Source organism: Hippichthys cyanospilos, chromosome 1 (genome assembly GCF_059441005.1).
Source record: "Hippichthys cyanospilos isolate Australia breed blue-spotted pipefish chromosome 1, RoL_Hcya_1.0, whole genome shotgun sequence".
Classification (NCBI taxonomy): Eukaryota; Metazoa; Chordata; class Actinopteri; order Syngnathiformes; family Syngnathidae; genus Hippichthys; species Hippichthys cyanospilos.
Genome location: NC_142369.1, coordinates 15144691 through 15161153, shown reverse-complemented (window position 1 = coordinate 15161153; position 16463 = coordinate 15144691). Strand labels below are relative to the sequence as shown.

General features: G+C 37.6%; 1 protein-coding gene across 1 annotated transcript in view; it reads left to right on the top strand.

Annotated features, from left to right (window-relative positions):
• The window catches only part of pebp4 (phosphatidylethanolamine binding protein 4), a 116891-nt gene that overhangs the window by 17328 nt on the left and 83100 nt on the right, over positions 1 to 16463 (top strand). The gene's annotated exons all lie outside the window — the stretch shown is intronic.

The following is a 16463-nucleotide window of genomic DNA, read 5'->3' as shown; positions in this document are numbered from 1 at the left end:
AATGAGAGCTGTATGTGATGGCAGTGAAATGGGCTCACTCCAGAAGTTAGGTAACAATTTGAACAATTCTACACAGGAGTCTTCAAGGTGTTTATTTCAACATACGGGTTGTGTACTGTCAAATTAAGCAAAAAATGTGTTCCATGTGTTTAAAACTATTACATAGATTTGCTGCAGTTTAGTGAGGTTATCTTAATGCTCACAATGTAAAATCCAATAGACAGGCAAACGAGTAGTGTCAGTCATGGTTATATTTTAAGCAATGGCTATTTGAATACAATTGCTGGAGGGACACTTGCAGACAGATAATATAGCAGAACTCACAGGTATATAATATTTATTTTCTGCAAAATTGACCATTGGTATGGCCAAGTGATGCTCCATATAGTATCATCCCCTCCTTTCATACTCAAAAACGTCCTGGGTCTGCAACTGTTCCACCAGGGTCTACCTGAATACCCACCCCCTATGAGGGTCATCGTCTACCTTCGTGTTGTGCTACTGAATGCTGATTGTTTGGTTGAACTAGGGGTTTGTCGTTTTGGTAGGTATGCTCCATGTGAGTTGCAGAGTCGTCGACGCCTGCCTTTGGCAAGCACTTCCGTGTTGTTAGGCAGGTACATTACAATAAAAAACTACCAAAATAATACACGGAGTGAGCATCAACTATAAGCGGGTTTACGGCCCCCGATCAGGGTCAGAACAGACAGTCCTTCTCGCTCCGTGTATCTTTACAAGTCCTCCCGTCATAAAGCACTTGCTGAATGTACGAAAGTGCTCGTTCTGTCAGCGACTCATAGCTTTGTCAATGGATTGCACAGCTGTGAAAAAGTATGTCAAATTATTAGTATCAAGTTAGTATCAAACTGAATATAAATGAAGCTACTTCCCAAAGACGACTGTGATAGGCACCAGCAAGCCGGTGACCCTCGTGAGGACAAACGGTTAAGAAAATAAATGGATGGAAAACGCTAATTTGACTCCATTCTCATGCAGTGTGCCGTAACACATGATTATGCTTTTTTTGTTCATAATTCTGCTTGTTTGTAATTCAGTTTTTTAATTAGCACTACTTGTTGGACTGGAGGAGTAGAGAATTTTTTTCCCCTTCTGCTGACATGCGTCATGAGTCTAATTTTGTATACACTACCTCGCCCACTATCACTGTTCACAGTCAAGAACCTTGGACCAGAACCCCTGGTACCAGGAACTTCGAGTTCCATGGCTTTTTGGGCTCAAACACACTAATGACCGCAGTTTGAAGAGAAAATGAATAGTTATTAAGGCTGCAAAAACAGTACTTTTTTTTTGCACCATTTGAAATAGCGTATCACTTTCTGGTTTTTCCAGGAATCATTCTTCTGTACCAAGAGATCGATCTATCAGCCTTCCTTTAAGCCGCATCAGTTGCTCGTTAAGCCCTGGCTGTCTCTTAATCACAACACAGATACCTGTTAATTACAAAACAAGTTCAAATGTTTTTGAGACTTAAACTGGGATTTCAGAGTGATGCGTTGCAGTGCTCCGGGTCGAGCGTTATGCGTGCATGGTTAACCATTGAATGAAATGCCGCTGGGTCCGATGTAGATGAGCAGGGAGGATAAAGCAACGGGTGTATTAATAGGCAGCTACGTGGACGACACCGTTTGCTATCAGGTCAGGGATAAAGTGTGAACTTGTAAACTCACAGAGGGGCTTTCTCCATTCCTCCCCTCGTCTTGCTACCTCACTATTGCCCTTCGTGGTGTCATCACTTAGGAGAGCCGGGCTCGATAGCATAGGCCGCTCTATGAGGGGAGCGATTAGACAACTCTCTGATTCTCATCCCCAGTTGAGTTCACTCAAAGGTAAGCCAGGAGTTTACATCTGGAGAGATATCGAACTGCTCTTTTTGCTCTTTGTTCTTTTTTGTACTTAATGATAGTTGCGTTAGGTGGGATATCCACCTTTTTAAATCATTACAGTATAACAATGTAGGCTGCAAAGTGAACGTATTGAACATGTGGACTTGATTCAATCATTGAGTGTAATGCAATGAACTCTCCAGCGTCAAAAGGATCCGAACAAATACAATAAACAGCACAATGTGTGAAGATTGGCCGTAAGTCACTTTAGCTCCGTGAACAAATAAAAGATTAACTCTGTGTTCTCTTTGTTTTGTTGGATATTTGTGAGGGTTTTTTTTTTTTTTTGCAATGCCATCACATAAGAGTAAAAGTACAGTGTAAAAATGTTATATTTCTATAACCATAACCGGTTTGATGATTTGAGATACGAATGTCTATTATAGTTGTTGTTGTTGTTATTATCAATTTTATTATCAATTCCCTCAATTAATTGGATAAAATATACCTTTGCAATAAATGTGCATACCTTTTTTCATGGTTTATTCATTAAAAAAATATTCTTTATTGAGTAGTTGAGTATTTTGACAAATAAAAACATTCAGTAAAAAAAACATTTTTTTTTAAATCAACAAAAAATGTAATTAGTCCACTTTCATCAAGGACTGTAGAAATCTGAGAACATATACGATGTTGAAGTAGAAATTTTGAGCATTTGGAAATGTTTAAATTTAAAAGGCATCTAAATGTCTGAAACATTTACACATAGTTAGAATTGAACCAGCATTCCACTTAAAGGTTCCAGTGTTGTTCACTTGCACACCTTCAGCCTCTCAGGATAGTGCCTTGAAGGGATATTCTTTTAAGTGATTAGTATCCCTCTTCAGACTTTAATTTTTTTTTTTTTTTTAAATCTACTAAAAGCAGGCTTGATATTGGGATAATGGAGTATTCCTAAGGTGATTAATATGCTTTATTTTGCCATATGCACAAATCCTCATTTTTCATGATGCAAGCTTCTACATATGGAAATGTAGACTTCTTGCCCTTAGGCAAACTTTTGGCCTTATGGAATATGTTTAGTGTGTGTATATATATATATATATATATATATATATATATATATATATTAGGGATGGGATGCGATCTCACACGAAGAGATCATGAACGTCACGAGATTTCTCGCACGCGCAAGGATACTTTACATAAATGATTTTAATGCTATTAATGTGAAATATTGAAACACTCAGCACTACCTACTGTGAGAGAACTGCCATCTAAGTTAAAATCACAGCCCAGTTTTTTGTTGGAAATAAAAGTGAAATCTACAGACATACAAACTTGATGTGGATAAAAGAAATCACAGCAATATTAGATCTATTAAAGTTAATAGAATTGAGTGGATTTGAATTTTTATTTGCCATTAATAGCAAAGGTGACAGCTAATAAAACAGAGTTCTCTGGTATGTTTTAAGATTCTGCCCTCCCACAGTAGCCACCTCTTTGAATGTGCTCTGTGCAAACATATTTTGATACAACATTTAGTTCGTTTGAGCCCTGTTAAATTATTTCAGATGGCAAAGCATGCATCTGTTTTTCCCTGGAGTCTTTCACACATATCTGTGCGCAATTAATGTGGATTTTGACAGATGGAGAAGAAGAAAAAAAATGTCCTCGTATGAGAGAAGGGTACATGCCACAATGTGTGAAGTGCAAGCACGGAGGGATCCTTTCTTGTATTTTTGCTGCCCGTGCCAGATGGACCAGGCGAAATTCTAACAGGTAGAATTTCAACAGCCAAATATGCCCAGAAAGCATCAGCAATTGCAGTTTACAAAACAATGTAGACTGTTCTAAATTTGGCTTGAAGAAAATTTACTTTCCATCCATGTTAAATGCTCATGAAATATGCTATAAATGGCTATTTCTTTGAATGATAATTGTGACTGGGAGTCATGTTTAATTCAAAGTGTGCGTTATGAACACATCAGACTTGAAAATAAGTCTATTATCACAGTGTCTTTGCCTGGTAGCGAACGTGTACAAATGAGGATTACGGAACTCGTGAGCAGGCAACAGGTCATGGTTGGTAAGCTGCCCGGGAGGGGTCACTGATATAGAGTCACTTTTGACAGGCTGTGGAGGAGGCGCCATTGTTGCCGGTGTGTCTGCATGTTACCTGCAGGCGCTATCGCTCAGACTACAGTATTATCCTATTATTAGGCTTAGTTGCTTACGCTTATTACTGCTTGTCAGGTAGGCAGGGAATCCTTCTCAAAATGAGCATCTAAAGAGAAATACATGACTGCTACTTGATCAGAAGCTAGTACATTGGATTTGGATTAATTCAAAGAATGCCTCGATGGGACACAACAAACAGTGCGTTTCATTTCTTGTTGACATAAATGGCAGAATTCTTTGATGGTAGCTTTTTCAGCCCACAGTAGTATGCAGTACGAGCGCATCGTGGAGAGAAACAGCTGCGATTAATGTATCCGTTTTGAAGAGGAAGTGAATATTAAAAAAAAAAAACAAAAAAAAAAAAACTATCATATGGTCTGGCAGACTTTGGGCGTAGGACCAGACATGGCAAATGTGCTCTCGCAATAATTCAATCTGTTCTCATAAGTCTGTAACTTTTAGGGACAGACATGAAAATGTTCCGGCAATTAGGCCGCCAAGTCAGCGTCAAATAAGTGTGATCAAGTGTCAGTTGAGATGCTTCTTTTCTCACTTTATCGAATGACAGATTGAGGGGTATTAAGATAGTTGGTAAGTGGCAGGAAGTTAGCTGTGATCATTTGAACAAGAGGATTTGGCTTTATCAGATTGGAATGGTCGGAATGGTTTTGGTGCCAAGCTAAGTGGTGCCAGGTTTCAGAATGCAGTCGAACCTCAAAGGTTGAATGCCTCAAAAGTGGTACAATTAGGAGTGTACCTCCCAAAATGATTATCTTTTGCATCTTTTCTGTCAAGGGTGTTTGTGATGGCAAAGGAATGCATAACGGCAACTAGTATAGATACCAGGTGTCTACATCGGGCTGCTACCGGCCTTATTTTATTGTATGGAGTGTGGGACAGTGGCCGATGCCAGGCACCGATACCAAGACTCATTGTGGCAGCTTAACGGTGAGGAACTGACTTTTATGAACTGAATGTTCATGGTTGACAAAATTGTAGCTGAACTGTATCAAATATTGTTGAGATGCCGTTTTTGGAAGCGTATGCAGGTTTATTATCTGCTAGGTTTATGCATGTTTTTGTATTTCATCCATGCCCGTCCTCTCATGCCAACTAAGATGCGATTTCTGCAACTACATACAGTATATGTATCTTTACGGTTTGTATTATTACAGTGCACATTTCAATGTTTCAAGTTGAGTAGTGTTATGTGCACGGTAAAGGTGCAACATTTTTTTTTCTTTTTTTGGACAAATTGATCATCAAATTATACAGTGTCTGCTTTTATGGGTGTTTTTGCATATTCTGATCATTAGGGCCTATACCAGTAACAATCATCATTCAACAATCATCATTTAAAAGATCCAACCCACTGTCAATTTGGAAAAAGAAAAATCTTTTTTAACTAGAATATTTGCAATTTCTGAAGAAATTGCGTGTGAAGGTGTAACCTCTGAAGGCAAAGGTGTTGAATGATGTGGAATGGTGGGAATTGGGGGAATTGATTAAAGTTGGAACGGTCCGAATCGGATGAAGAATGACAAAGATAGAAGTGATAAACTGAAAAAGTGGAATTGTGGGTAATTTTTGAACTCTGGAAAGAAGAAAATTCAAACTACCATTGAATGGGGGGAATTGGATGAATCGATTAAACTTGGAACGGTCGCAATCGGATGAAGAATGGCAAAGGTAGAAGGGAAAAACTGAAAAAGTGGAATTGTGGGAAATTTTTGAATTGTGAGTAAAAATGGAGTGGCGGGCATTGGGAGAATGGATTAAAGTTAGAACGGTAAAAATCGGATGAAGAATGGTGAAGATAGAAGGGAAAAACTGAAAGTGGAATTATGGGTAATTTTTGAATTGTGGGTAAAAATGGAGTGGCGGGCATTGGGGGAATTGATTAAAGTTGGAACGGTCAGAATCGGATGAAGAATGGCAAAGATAGAAGGGAAAAACTGAAAAAGTGGAATTATGGGTAATTTTTGAATTGTGGGTAAAAATGGAGTGGCGGGCATCGGGGGAATTGATGAAAGTTGGAACGGTCAGAATTGGATGAAGAATGGCAAAGATAGAAGGGAAAAACTGAAAAAGTGGAATTATGGGTAATTTTTGAATTGTGGGTAAAAATGGAGTGGCGGGCATTGGGGGAATTGATTAAAGTTGGAACGGTCAGAATCGGATGAAGAATGGCAAAGATAGAAGGGAAAAACTGAAAAAGTGGAATTATGGGTAATTTTTGAATTGTGGGTAAAAATGGAGTGGCGGGCATCGGGGGAATTGATGAAAGTTGGAACGGTCAGAATCGGATGAAGAATGGCAAAGATAGAAGGGAAAAACTGAAAAAGTGGAATTATGGGTAATTTTTGAATTGTGGGTAAAAATGGAGTGGCGGGCATCAGGGGAATTGATTAATGTTGGAACGGTCACAATCGGATGAAGAATGGAAAAGATAGAAGGGAAAAACTGAAAAAGTGGAATTGTGGGTAATTTTTTAATTCAGGTAAGAAGAAAATAGATACCACCATGTAATGGCGGGAATTGGGGGAATTGATTCAAGTTGGAACGGTCGCAATTGGATGAAGAATGGCAAAGATAGAAGGGAAAAACTGAAAAAGTGGAATTATGGGTAATTTTTGAATTGTGGGTAAAAATGGAGTGGCGGGCATCGGGGGAATTGATGAAAGTTGGAACGGTCAGAATCGGATGAAGAATGGCAAAGATAGAAGGGAAAAACTGAAAAAGTGGAATTATGGGTAATTTTTGAATTGTGGGTAAAAATGGAGTGGCGGGCATTGGGGGAATTGATTAAAGTTGGAATGGTCAGAATCGGATAAAGAATGGAAAAGATAGAGGGGAAAAACTGATAAAGTGGAATTGTGGGTAATTTTTGAATCATGGGAAGAGGAAAGGGGATACACAAATGAAATGGTGGGAATTGGGGGAATCCATTAAAGTTGGAACGGTGGGAATCGGAGCAGGAATGGCCAAGATAGAAGGTTACAAAGTTTTGGATGAGGAAAATGGGAATGAGGAATTATGGGTAAAAATATGAAAATAGTTATGAATTACTGGAAGGTGTGAATATGAGTAGTATTCAAATTGGGGAATGTATTAACTGATTAATGTGAGTGTGAAGTGGAGAAGCTTTAAATAAAAAATGTTAAGTCCGCCACTGGGAATGAATTATGAGTTGTTATACATGAAAAATATGTAATTATGGGAAAATATTGAAAATTATTAATTGTTACAATAGTGGGAATGAGCCAACAGGCGAAATGTATGAGTTAAATGTTATGAATATGAAATAGGAAAGCTCAAAATGTGAAATGTTTAATCTCCCATTGGGAATGAATGGGAAGCCCTCCCATTGGAAATGAATTATGAATATTTGAAGGATGAAAAATATGGAATTATGGGAAAATATTGGAATGTATTAATTACTGGAATGATAGGAAGGATCCCTATAACGAGATGAATGAGTTAAATATTGAAAATATGAAAAGGGAGAGCTGTAATAATGAAACAAAATATGACCCAATGTTAGTCAATGGGACTTTTTGGGGTGGAAAACCGGGAATTCTGGGAAAACTGTGAATACTTGGAATTCCAAAAATGGAAACGCCCTTCGGGCGCTTTACTGGAATAATGTGAAATTGGAACGGTGTGAATCGGATAAACTGGGAATGAGCTGAAACCCGTCGAAAAACAGGCAGAAGTAGAATAATAATAACTAGAATATTTGCAATTTCTGAAGAAATTGCGTGTGAAGGTGTAACCTCTGAAGGCAAAGGTGTTGAATGATGTGGAATGGTGGGAATTGGGGGAATTGATTAAAGTTGGAACGGTCCGAATCGGATGAAGAATGACAAAGATAGAAGTGATAAACTAAAAAAGTGGAATTGTGGGTAATTTTTGAACTCTGGAAAGAAGAAAATTCAAACTACCATTGAATGGGGGGAATTGGATGAATCGATTAAACTTGGAACGGTCGCAATCGGATGAAGAATGGCAAAGGTAGAAGGGAAAAACTGAAAAAGTGGAATTGTGGGAAATTTTTGAATTGTGAGTAAAAATGGAGTGGCGGGCATTGGGAGAATGGATTAAAGTTAGAACGGTAAAAATCGGATGAAGAATGGTGAAGATAGAAGGGAAAAACTGAAAAAGTGGAATTATGGGTAATTTTTGAATTGTGGGTAAAAATGGAGTGGCGGGCATTGGGGGAATTGATTCAAGTTGGAACGGTCAGAATCGGATGAAGAATGGCAAAGATAGAAGGGAAAAACTGAAAAAGTGGAATTATGGGTAATTTTTGAATTGTGGGTAAAAATGGAGTGGCGGGCATCGGGGGAATTGATGAAAGTTGGAACGGTCAGAATCGGATGAAGAATGGCAAAGATAGAAGGGAAAAACTGAAAAAGTGGAATTATGGGTAATTTTTGAATTGTGGGTAAAAATGGAGTGGCGGGCATCGGGGGAATTGATGAAAGTTGGAACGGTCACAATCGGATGAAGAATGGCAAAGATAGAAGGGAAAAACTGAAAAAGTGGAATTATGGGTAATTTTTGAATTGTGGGTAAAAATGGAGTGGCGGGCATTGGGGGAATTGATTAAAGTTGGAATGGTCAGAATCGGATAAAGAATGGAAAAGATAGAGGGGAAAAACTGATAAAGTGGAATTGTGGGTAATTTTTGAATCATGGGAAGAGGAAAGGGGATACACAAATGAAATGGTGGGAATTGGGGGAATCCATTAAAGTTGGAACGGTGGGAATCGGAGCAGGAATGGCCAAGATAGAAGGTTACAAAGTTTGGTGAGGAAAATGGGAATGAGGAATTATGGGTAAAAATATGAAAATAGTTATGAATTACTGGAAGGTGTGAATATGAGTAGTATTGATATTGGGGAATGTATTGACTGATTAATGTGAGTGTGAAGTGGAGAAGCTTCAAGTAAAACATGTTAAATCCACCACTGGGAATGAAATATGAATTGTTATACATGAAAAATATGTAATTATGGGAAAATATTAATAATTATTAACTGTTACAATGGTGGGAATGAGCCATAAGGCGAAATGTATGAGATAAATGTTATGAATATGAAATAGGAAAGCTCAAAATGTGAAATGTTTAATCTCCCATTGGGAATGAATGGGAAGCCCTCCCATTGGAATTGAATTATGAATATTTGAAGGATGAAAAATATGGAATTATGGGAAAATATTGGAATGTATTAATTACTGGAATGATGGGAAGGATCCCTAAAACGAGATGGATGAGTTAAATATTGAAAATATGAAAAGGGAAAGCTGTAATAATGAAACAAAAAATGACCCAATGTAAGTCAATGGGCCTTTTTGGGGTGGAAAACCTGGAATTCTGGGAAAACTGTGAATACTTGGAATTCCAAAAATGGAAACGCCCTTCGGGCGCTTAACTGGAATAGTGTCAAATTGGAACGGTGTGAATCGGATAAACTGGGAATGAGCTGAAATCCGTCGAAAAACAGGCAGAATAAGAATAATAATAATAATAACTAGAATATTTGCAATTTCTGAAGAAATTGCGTGTGAAGGTGTAACCTCTGAAGGCAAAGGTGTTGAATGATGTGGAATGGTGGGAATTGGGGGAATTGATTAAAGTTGGAACGGTCCGAATCGGATGAAGAATGACAAAGATAGAAGTGATAAACTAAAAAAGTGGAATTGTGGGTAATTTTTGAACTCTGGAAAGAAGAAAATTCAAACTACCATTGAATGGGGGGAATTGGATGAATCGATTAAACTTGGAACGGTCGCAATCGGATGAAGAATGGCAAAGGTAGAAGGGAAAAACTGAAAAAGTGGAATTGTGGGAAATTTTTGAATTGTGAGTAAAAATGGAGTGGCGGGCATTGGGAGAATGGATTAAAGTTAGAACGGTAAAAATCGGATGAAGAATGGTGAAGATAGAAGGGAAAAACTGAAAAAGTGGAATTATGGGTAATTTTTGAATAGTGGGTAAAAATGGAGTGGCGGGCATTGGGGGAATTGATTAAAGTTGGAACGGTCAGAATCGGATGAAGAATGGCAAAGATAGAAGGGAAAAACTGAAAAAGTGGAATTATGGGTAATTTTTGAATTGTGGGTAAAAATGGAGTGGCGGGCATCAGGGGAATTGATTAATGTTGGAACGGTCACAATCGGATGAAGAATGGAAAAGATAGAAGGGAAAAACTGAAAAAGTGGAATTGTGGGTAATTTTTTAATTCAGGTAAGAAGAAAATAGATACCACCATGTAATGGCGGGAATTGGGGGAATTGATTCAAGTTGGAACGGTCGCAATTGGATGAAGAATGGCAAAGATAGAAGGGAAAAACTGAAAAAGTGGAATTATGGGTAATTTTTGAATTGTGGGTAAAAATGGAGTGGCGGGCATCGGGGGAATTGATGAAAGTTGGAACGGTCAGAATCGGATGAAAAATGGCAAAGATAGAAGGGAAAAACTGAAAAAGTGGAATTATGGGTAATTTTTGAATTGTGGGTAAAAATGGAGTGGCGGGCATTGGGGGAATTGATTAAAGTTGGAATGGTCAGAATCGGATAAAGAATGGAAAAGATAGAGGGGAAAAACTGATAAAGTGGAATTGTGGGTAATTTTTGAATCATGGGAAGAGGAAAGGGGATACACAAATGAAATGGTGGGAATTGGGGGAATCCATTAAAGTTGGAACGGTGAGAATCGGAGCAGGAATGGCCAAGATAGAAGGTTACAAAGTTTTGGATGAGGAAAATGGGAATGAGGAATTATGGGTAAAAATATGAAAATAGTTATGAATTACTGGAAGGTGTGAATATGAGTAGTATTCAAATTGGGGAATGTATTAACTGATTAATGTGAGTGTGAAGTGGAGAAGCTTTAAATAAAAAATGTTAAGTCCGCCACTGGGAATTAATTATGAATTGTTATACATGAAAAATATGTAATTATGGGAAAATATTGAAAATTATTAATTGTTACAATAGTGGGAATGAGCCAACAGGCGAAATGTATGAGTTAAATGTTATGAATATGAAATAGGAAAGCTCAAAATGTGAAATGTTTAATCTCCCATTGGGAATGAATGGGAAGCCCTCCCATTGGAAATGAATTATGAATATTTGAAGGATGAAAAATATGGAATTATGGGAAAATATTGGAATGTATTAATTACTGGAATGATAGGAAGGATCCCTATAACGAGATGAATAAGTTAAATATTGAAAATATGAAAAGGGAGAGCTGTAATAATGAAACAAAATATGACCCAATGTTAGTCAATGGGACTTTTTGGGGTGGAAAACCGGGAATTCTGGGAAAACTGTGAATACTTGGAATTCCAAAAATGGAAACGCCCTTCGGGCGCTTTACTGGAATAATGTGAAATTGGAACGGTGTGAATCGGATAAACTGGGAATGAGCTGAAACCCGTCGAAAAACAGGCAGAAGTAGAATAATAATAATAATAATAATAATAAAGAAAATGGCCGAACACAATAACATATGTGTGAAGGTTCCACCTTCACACAATAATAAAGAAAATGGCCGAGCACAATAACATATGTGTGAAGGTTCCACCTTCACACAATAATAATAATAACTAGAATATTTGCAATTTCTGAAGAAATTGCGTGTGAAGGTGTAACCTCTGAAGGCAAAGGTGTTGAATGATGTGGAATGGTGGGAATTGGGGGAATTGATTAAAGTTGGAACGGTCCGAATCGGATGAAGAATGACAAAGATAGAAGTGATAAACTGAAAAAGTGGAATTGTGGGTAATTTTTGAACTCTGGAAAGAAGAAAATTCAAACTACCATTGAATGGGGGGAATTGGATGAATCGATTAAACTTGGAACGGTCGCAATCGGATGAAGAATGGCAAAGGTAGAAGGGAAAAACTGAAAAAGTGGAATTGTGGGAAATTTTTGAATTGTGAGTAAAAAAGGAGTGGCGGGCATTGGGAGAATGGATTAAAGTTAGAACGGTAAAAATCGGATGAAGAATGGTGAAGATAGAAGGGAAAAACTGAAAAAGTGGAATTATGGGTAATTTTTGAATTGTGGGTAAAAATGGAGTGGCGGGCATTGGGGGAATTGATTAAAGTTGGAACGGTCAGAATCGGATGAAGAATGGCAAAGATAGAAGGGAAAAACTGAAAAAGTGGAATTGTGGGTAATTTTTGAATTGTGGGTAAAAATGCTTTGGCGGGCATCAGGGGAATTGATTAATGTTGGAACGGTCACAATCGGATGAAGAATGGAAAAGATAGAAGGGAAAAACTGAAAAAGTGGAATTGTGGGTAATTTTTTAATTCAGGTAAGAAGAAAATAGATACCACCATGTAATGGCGGGAATTGGGGGAATTGATTCAAGTTGGAACGGTCGCAATTGGATGAAGAATGGCAAAGATAGAAGGGAAAAACTGAAAAAGTGGAATTATGGGTAATTTTAGAATTGTGGGTAAAAATGGAGTGGCGGGCATCGGGGGAATTGATGAAAGTTGGAACGGTCAGAATCGGATGAAGAATGGCAAAGATAGAAGGGAAAAACTGAAAAAGTGGAATTATGGGTAATTTTTGAATTGTGGGTAAAAATGGAGTGGCGGGCATTGGGGGAATTGATTAAAGTTGGAATGGTCAGAATCGGATAAAGAATGGAAAAGATAGAGGGGAAAAACTGATAAAGTGGAATTGTGGGTAATTTTTGAATCATGGGAAGAGGAAAGGGGATACACAAATGAAATGGTGGGAATTGGGGGAATCCATTAAAGTTGGAACGGTGGGAATCGGAGCAGGAATGGCCAAGATAGAAGGTTACAAAGTTTTGGATGAGGAAAATGGGAATGAGGAATTATGGGTAAAAATATGAAAATAGTTATGAATTACTGGAAGGTTTGAATATGAGTAGTATTCAAATTGGGGAATGTATTAACTGATTAATGTGAGTGTGAAGTGGAGAAGCTTTAAATAAAAAATGTTAAGTCCGCCACTGGGAATGAATTATGAATTGTTATACATGAAAAATATGTAATTATGGGAAAATATTGAAAATTATTAATTGTTACAATAGTGGGAATGAGCCAACAGGCGAAATGTATGAGTTAAATGTTATGAATATGAAATAGGAAAGCTCAAAATGTGAAATGTTTAATCTCCCATTGGGAATGAATGGGAAGCCCTCCCATTGGAAATGAATTATGAATATTTGAAGGATGAAAAATATGGAATTATGGGAAAATATTGGAATGTATTAATGACTGGAATGATAGGAAGGATCCCTATAACGAGATGAATAAGTTAAATATTGAAAATATGAAAAGGGAGAGCTGTAATAATGAAACAAAATATGACCCAATGTTAGTCAATGGGACTTTTTGGGGTGGAAAACCGGGAATTCTGGGAAAACTGTGAATACTTGGAATTCCAAAAATGGAAACGCCCTTCGGGCGCTTTACTGGAATAATGTGAAATTGGAACGGTGTGAATCGGATAAACTGGGAATGAGCTGAAACCCGTCGAAAAACAGGCAGAATAAGAATAATAATAATAATAACTAGAATATTTGCAATTTCTGAAGAAATTGCGTGTGAAGGTGTAACCTCTGAAGGCAAAGGTGTTGAATGATGTGGAATGGTGGGAATTGGGGGAATTGATTAAAGTTGGAACGGTCCGAATCGGATGAAGAATGACAAAGATAGAAGTGATAAACTGAAAAAGTGGAATTGTGGGTAATTTTTGAACTCTGGAAAGAAGAAAATTCAAACTACCATTGAATGGGGGGAATTGGATGAATCGATTAAACTTGGAACGGTCGCAATCGGATGAAGAATGGCAAAGGTAGAAGGGAAAAACTGAAAAAGTGGAATTGTGGGAAATTTTTGAATTGTGAGTAAAAATGGAGTGGCGGGCATTGGGAGAATGGATTAAAGTTAGAACGGTAAAAATCGGATGAAGAATGGTGAAGATAGAAGGGAAAAACTGAAAAAGTGGAATTATGGGTAATTTTTGAATTGTGGGTAAAAATGGAGTGGCGGGCATTGGGGGAATTGATTAAAGTTGGAACGGTCAGAATCGGATGAAGAATGGCAAAGATAGAAGGGAAAAACTGAAAAAGTGGAATTATGGGTAATTTTTGAATTGTGGGTAAAAATGGAGTGGCGGGCATCGGGGGAATTGATGAAAGTTGGAACGGTCAGAATCGGATGAAGAATGGCAAAGATAGAAGGGAAAAACTGAAAAAGTGGAATTATGGGTAATTTTTGAATTGTGGGTAAAAATGGAGTGGCGGGCATCAGGGGAATTGATTAATGTTGGAACGGTCACAATCGGATGAAGAATGGAAAAGATAGAAGGGAAAAACTGAAAAAGTGGAATTGTGGGTAATTTTTTAATTCAGGTAAGAAGAAAATAGATACCACCATGTAATGGCGGGAATTGGGGGAATTGATTCAAGTTGGAACGGTCGCAATTGGATGAAGAATGGCAAAGATAGAAGGGAAAAACTGAAAAAGTGGAATTATGGGTAATTTTTGAATTGTGGGTAAAAATGGAGTGGCGGGCATCGGGGGAATTGATGAAAGTTGGAACGGTCAGAATCGGATGAAGAATGGCAAAGATAGAAGGGAAAAACTGAAAAAGTGGAATTATGGGTAATTTTTGAATTGTGGGTAAAAATGGAGTGGCGGGCATTGGGGGAATTGATTAAAGTTGGAATGGTCAGAATCGGATAAAGAATGGAAAAGATAGAGGGGAAAAACTGATAAAGTGGAATTGTGGGTAATTTTTGAATCATGGGAAGAGGAAAGGGGATACACAAATGAAATGGTGGGAATTGGGGGAATCCATTAAAGTTGGAACGGTGGGAATCGGAGCAGGAATGGCCAAGATAGAAGGTTACAAAGTTTTGGATGAGGAAAATGGGAATGAGGAATTATGGGTAAAAATATGAAAATAGTTATGAATTACTGGAAGGTGTGAATATGAGTAGTATTCAAATTGGGGAATGTATTAACTGATTAATGTGAGTGTGAAGTGGAGAAGCTTTAAATAAAAAATGTTAAGTCCGCCACTGGGAATGAATTATGAGTTGTTATACATGAAAAATATGTAATTATGGGAAAATATTGAAAATTATTAATTGTTACAATAGTGGGAATGAGCCATAAGGCGAAATGTATGAGTTAAATGTTATGAATATGAAATAGGAAACCTCAAAATGTAAATTGTTTAATCTCCCATTGGGAATGAATGGGAAGCCCTCCCATTGGAAATGAATTATGAATATTTGAAGGATGAAAAATATGGAATTATGGGAAAATATTGGAATGTATTAATTACTGGAATGATAGGAAGGATCCCTATAACGAGATGAATAAGTTAAATATTGAAAATATGAAAAGGGAGAGCTGTAATAATGAAACAAAATATGACCCAATGTTAGTCAATGGGCCTTTTTGGGGTGGAAAACCGGGAATTCTGGGAAAACTGTGAATACTTGGAATTCCAAAAATGGAAACGCCCTTCGGGCGCTTTACTGGAATAATGTGAAATTGGAACGGTGTGAATCGGATAAACTGGGAATGAGCTGAAACCCGTCGAAAAACAGGCAGAAGTAGAATAATAATAATAACTAGAATATTTGCAATTTCTGAAGAAATTGCGTGTGAAGGTGTAACCTCTGAAGGCAAAGGTGTTGAATGATGTGGAATGGTGGGAATTGGGGGAATTGATTAAAGTTGGAACGGTCCGAATCGGATGAAGAATGACAAAGATAGAAGTGATAAACTGAAAAAGTGGAATTGTGGGTAATTTTTGAACTCTGGAAAGAAGAAAATTCAAACTACCATTGAATGGGGGGAATTGGATGAATCGATTAAACTTGGAACGGTCGCAATCGGATGAAGAATGGCAAAGGTAGAAGGGAAAAACTGAAAAAGTGGAATTGTGGGAAATTTTTGAATTGTGAGTAAAAATGGAGTGGCGGGCATTGGGAGAATGGATTAAAGTTAGAACGGTAAAAATCGGATGAAGAATGGTGAAGATAGAAGGGAAAAACTGAAAAAGTGGAATTATGGGTAATTTTTGAATTGTGGGTAAAAATGGAGTGGCGGGCATTGGGGGAATTGATTAAAGTTGGAACGGTCAGAATCGGATGAAGAATGGCAAAGATAGAAGGGAAAAACTGAAAAAGTGGAATTATGGGTAATTTTTGAATTGTGGGTAAAAATGGAGTGGCGGGCATCGGGGGAATTGATGAAAGTTGGAACGGTCAGAATCGGATGAAGAATGGCAAAGATAGAAGGGAAAAACTGAAAAAGTGGAATTATGGGTAATTTTTGAATTGTGGGTAAAAATGGAGTGGCGGGCATCAGGGGAATTGATTAATGTTGGAACGGTCACAATCGGATGAAGAATGGAAA